Raw genomic sequence first — 5,941 nt, forward strand, 5'->3', positions numbered from 1 at the left:
CTCTGGAATTAGGCACGGACGCGTATCGGTAGTTTAAAAGATTGTTTACTTACACCGAGATGGCAGTGGTGTAGGCTGGAAAGCTTGATTAAGTTGCAGTTACAGACAAACAACACAGACGGTCTCGTGGAGGTTGCTAGGCTCCACGGTGCAGAGGTCCGGATGCTCTGGGTGAACGAGCCACCAAAATAGAAATCGTAAGTACGTCTTATAAAAGTTGCGTTCGAAGACAGGAAGAGGTGGGCGGTGGATCAGGCCGCCATGCTCCTCTGGATCTCACACAGGGTTTCTATTACCCTGCCGTGTACCCAGAGTCCCCACGAGATGGATGTGGAGTCCTCTTCAGCTTGGGCGGAAACTGCTCAAGCCTTTTATACAGCTAACAGGCCAATCGCTAGCCGCCACGTGTGAATAATTTAGCACTAGCCAATCACAGGGAACGAATCTGCATACCGGTGGCGGGAACTCTTTTGCACCGTGCATTCCTCTTGCAACTCGAGCAATGCACTCTGCAAAAGAAGCTGCAGAAAAGGCGGGAAACTGGTCCCTGCACCAGTGTTTCCTCTGCAACAGGAAACACTCCCGTGCAGTGCTCTGCAACTTGACGGGGATAATTCTGGTGCCGAAGCACACACACACAATCATGCCTTTTTGGGTCATGACACTTCCTACATTCAAATTGTTAGCTGCTCAGCCTGTCCCTGACCTGCCAAGTTTTTCTGGTCCAGTGGGCAAGATGCCTGATGTTTCCCTGTCCAAACAAAACTGTTTTTCCTAAGCTTCTGGGCATTAGAACTGGTTTTCAGCCTGCATCTGACACTGCTTATTTCCATACTAAGGTGATTTGCTACATTAACACACACAAGTTTGTAAAACATTTGCCTCTCTTATACCTCACCTTTATAAAAATCTAATTTTCAAGTAAGTAAACATTTTAAAAGCCCCACTCATTAGATTGTGACAAAAATCTGTTTTCACAAATTATATGCCTTTTCCAGAAAGCAGCTTATTTATTGAAGTACTCTTCATATATTTGTGCCATTTTTTCAGCACAAAAGTTCTCCAGATTCTCATGCCTTGTGGGAATATTGGTGGTTCTCAAGAAGTGCATCATTTTAGTATTGTTAATTAACAGTTATTAATCATCTATGTGTTAAGTTTCATTCCTAAAATTGGATAGGAAGCTGGTGTAAAACTTTCTGACCAACTTTTGGGAGACCACAAACATAGAGATTGTATCCAATTAGTTAAGGGCACAGCTTACTGTCAATGAAAATTGAGAGGTAGTCAATTAAAAGAGCATGGCCTGACTCTTGAAGTCTGATCTTGACCTCACTGTTTAATAATTCCACTGGCTTTAGTAGAGCTTTTTCTAATTTAAACTAGTTTACATTAGAGAAGGATCAGGTATTCTTATTCAGGTCTCCAGCAACCCAAAGCAGCACAGACAGAAATACCAAAAGATCTGAAGTGCAATTATGTATCTGTAAATATAGTTACAGTATATCAAAGACTGCTTTTGGCTGTTTTCTTCTAAGAATATTCTGTAGGTAATTCGCTATGTGTTGTTTCTGTTGCTGGGGAAAATAGAGAATGCAACATCTTCAGGACCTTCAATGAAGTTGTCATTACCAAGTCCACATGTATAGCTATCGATAGAGTTTTTTGAACGATAAATGCTATATCATGCTTAGTAGTTACATAGGTCTATTGAAAGGGCACAATAGAAAATCCTACTATATCTATAGATACATTTTTAATTAAATTATATTTAAAATATATGGAGCAGTCACTGATTGCACATGGATACACTTTTTCCAGAATCCAGTATGCCATCAGGATCTGTTCCTCCAACCATTGCAGAAGAGAAGAAAGAAAAAGTAAAGGAGAAAAGTAATGAATGGGGTAAGACAACCATTGTACAAGTATGTTCTAACTGCCACAAAAGTACTTATTTTAGAATAATATGGACGCAGCTACATTTAAGCATGACTAAATTTAATGCACGTTAAGCTAATGCATATTAAGTGATTTTTGGCAGGAGTCTACACATACAGGAACTTGGCACTAAAGTTAGTGCCAAATCTCTGCAGCCTTGCCATGTGCCCCTAAAGGCTGGGCAGACCCAGCACTAAGCTTACTGCCAGGTCACATCTACACATACGTTAATGCGCTTTAACTAATCATGCCTAAATTTCATACCTGCAAATTCATACCTGCATTTGTAGGTATCAAATTTAGGCCCGATTAACCTAATTTTGTATTTTTTTAAAGCACATTAAGGGCACTCACATGTAGATGCATGCCCATAATACACATTAAATTAGGCTAGTGTGCATTAAGAAGTCTTATGTAGAGGTGCCCTACCAGTACCACTTTTATGAGAAGTACAATTAAAATTTAATTTAATAATAGATCTTTTAACATTATTAAAATAAATTGCATTTCATCCTTGGATCTCAAAATTTTTTTCAAACAAGTAAGCCTCTACCACCCAGCAAAGTTGTGTTTTTTTATTATTTTACATGGATAATCGTAGAACAGGGGTTAGCAACCCCCGGCACATGTGCTGAGCATGGCACGCAAGGCCATTTTGCTTGGCACACCACCGCCAACCCGGCTCCAAGCAGCTGCTGCCAGCCGCGGAGCCCAGGCTGCTCCCAGCAGGCAGCTGGTAGGCTGCAAGCTCTGCTGCAAGCAGACTTAGCTCCATGGGCCAGCTGCAGCCGGGAGGCTGCAAACAGCTGCTTTGGGCTCCGGCATGTCAGCACTCCAGCACCTTCTAAGGTAGATAGTGTGTTTTTTTCGGTACTCCAGCCAAAAAACTTTGCCTACCCCTGGTTTAGGGTCTAATTTTAGGCTTCTTTTGAAACTGCTGGCTGCAAACTGCATACCACCAAGACCACCCTAGCCAAAGCTTTGTCTAACCGAGTTTTGAAAACCTCCAAGGACGGAGCTTCCACCACCTCTCTAGGTAAGCTGTTCCAGTGTTTTACTGCCCTCCTAGTGAGAAAATTCTTCCTAATATCTAACCTAAACTTCTCTGGCTGCAACTTAAGACTGTTGCTCCTTGTTCTGTCATTTGCCATCACTGAGAACAGTTTAGCTCCATCCTCTTTTGAACCCCCCTTCAGGTAGTTGAAGGCTACTATTAAGTCCCCTCTCAGTCTCCTCTTCTCTAGCCTAAACAAGCCCAGTTCTCTCAGTCTTTCCTCATAAGCCATGTCCCTCATCCCCCCTCACCATTTTTTTTGCCCTACGCTGGACTCTCTTCAATTTGTCCACATCCTTTCTGTAGTGGGGAAGCCACAGTACTCCAGATGTGGCCTCACCAGTGCTGAATAGAGGGGAATAATCACTTCCCTTGACCTGCTGGCAACATACCTACCAGTGCACCCCAGTATGCCGTTAGCCTTCTTGGCAACAGGGGCACACTGTTGGCTCATATTCAGCTTATTGTCCACTGTAGCCCCCAGGTCCTTTTCTGCAGAGCTGCTGCCCAGCCAGTCAGCCCCCAGCCTGTACTGATGAATGGGATTGTTCTGTCTTAAGTGCAGGACTTTGCACTTCTCCTTATTGAACCTCATGAGATTTCTTCTGGTCCAATCCTCCAACTTGTCTAGGTCACTTTGAATCCTAGCCTAGCATTAAGTATTCCAGCCAAGTCTACTAAAATGTATCACAAAATGTGGAATTATTGTGCCAGCCTTGAAGTGTTTTGATATGACCCCAAAAATACAGAGACAACGAGCATGTTTATATTTGCTGTATTCTACAAGTATACATTTATACCTATAGAACTTCTGGGAATTCTCCTTATCTTGCATTTTCTGGTATAATATGTGCACCTTTCCCCACAAACCTAGCTAGTAAAAATTGAGGTGCACATTATATGCAAGAAAAACAGATCCCCACAGGTCCAAAAACTTGGTGGTGAGGAAGCAGTGTCAGCATAAATTACCGTCTTCCAGAACTATTAATACTGTCACTGCTCCCCAACCATCAAATGTATGGACCCATGGGGGGGAACCCCCTAGATGAACAACATGTCTACAGATTGAGCTAGTATGCAGGTTAGGTTTGCAGCCAGAATTGGTGTGCGGGGTTGGACCTAACCAGACCTGGCACATGGGATTGGACCTGGCATATAGGCCTAAATCCATCCAGCACACTGATCCAGCACACTAGGTCAGTCCATAGGTCCCATCTGGTGCATGGGGCTGGCAACAGGCTTGGGTGCAGGCTCAGCTCCCTGCCTGCTGCTACTCACTCACCATCACAGATCCTGGTTTTCTCCGCTTACAAATTGCAACTTCTCTGATTTAAAAAACCTAAAATCTGTGATTAAAATGAACCACCTGTGTGTGTGCAGGTATTGGGGGGGGGGGGTCTGTATTATATGGGCTGATCGAAGCTTCGGTCCCTGATTCAATTCTGTGGCCGAATCTCCAAAACCGAATCGAATCAGAGGACTCTTTAATCTCTCCAAATCGATTTGGAACCCTCCAAATTGATTCAGAGAGATTTGGATAGATTCAGTGATTCAGATGTAGATACAGCTTTAATAGTTTTTTCCACATACTTCTAGGTAGCAGGGGCTCTGAACGCTGTGGTGCTGGGGCAGATGTAGTGTGCCACAGAAGCACAGGGGCCTCCCCAGCATGATTGGCAGCAGACCCGAAGTAGACCAGAAGCACTAAGGAGTCCACTGGGGGGGGCCCCCATACCTCCCCCGGCTCAGCGACTGGTGCTTCCTTGGTCTGGGGAGGCACCCAGGGTCCCCCTGGGGCCAATCGCTGAGCTTGGGGCTGGAGGGGGAGGGGGCATGCACACTCTCCAGCAGACCCAGAAGTGGACCAGAAGTACTGTCCACTGTCAAGCAAGCTGGAATGCCCCCCGCGCTGCTCTGGGACGCTGCATGTGCCCCAGCACTGCAGCAATCATGAGCCGCGCTACCTCAGGGTATGTAGAAAAAACTTTTAAAGCTGTGCCTGTGTCCATATCACTGATTCGCTGAATCAGCATTGAATCATCAGATTCGGATTCGGCCAAATTGAATCAGGGACAGTGATCCAAATCAACAGATCAAATCACTGTCCCTGATTCAGGCCAAATCCATATCAAATAGAGCCCATTTCTCACAGAGGTGTGTGTGTGTGTGTGTGTGTGTGTGTGTGTGTAGGGGTGGTCCTGAGGAGCACCGCCACCATGGAGGGAAACACTGGGCCCTGCGCAGCTCAGGGGCTGTGCAACCTGGTGGCACCTTTTTTTTTTTTCCTGGAGCCAGCCTGCCTGCCTGAGCTGTGCAGGGCCTGGTGCTTCCTCCCACAGCAGCAGTGCACCCTGGGAGCACCCAGGTACACTGCTAGCAGGCAAGCATACTATAATGTTAGCCAGCAACAACCCAGAACTAGTAAAGAAAAGAAAGTTCAGTGTTTTATCTTAGTGGTTAGAGCTCTCATCCAGAAAGCAAGAAGCCCCAGCTCTAAGCCTCCTTACTGAGAGAAGTTTTGAACCAGAATTTCTCCAACTTCCCAAGGCAGTATTCAGAACACTAGGTCACCAGTTGGGCATAAATCAGTCCCTTCTCCAGTCCTTCTTCTGAAGCTGACTTCTGGGCAGCCAAGAATGGAGGGCCAGGTGAAAGCAAGCAAACCAGAGTGTATGTGGCTCAGTGAGATGGTCATGCCATGGAAAGAGAGAGAACCCTAAGGTCTAAGCTGAGTTTGGGATAGAAACATGCTCCCTGCATTGCTCTCTATTTGTTTTATCCAGTGACTAGGAAAGGCAATGTGCCAGTTGTGCGGGCCCTCTCCCGATCCCACCTGGATCGCCATGTGCGAGTTCTCTCTCAATCCCATCTGGGTCGCCATGTGCGAGCCGGGGCAAGCCGGGCCTGTCTTTGTGCACACAGGCTGTGGCCGGCAGGCCCGGGACACCG

Source organism: Alligator sinensis, unplaced genomic scaffold (assembly GCF_000455745.1).
Source record: "Alligator sinensis unplaced genomic scaffold, ASM45574v1 scaffold536_1, whole genome shotgun sequence".
In the NCBI taxonomy this organism is placed as follows: domain Eukaryota; kingdom Metazoa; phylum Chordata; order Crocodylia; family Alligatoridae; genus Alligator; species Alligator sinensis.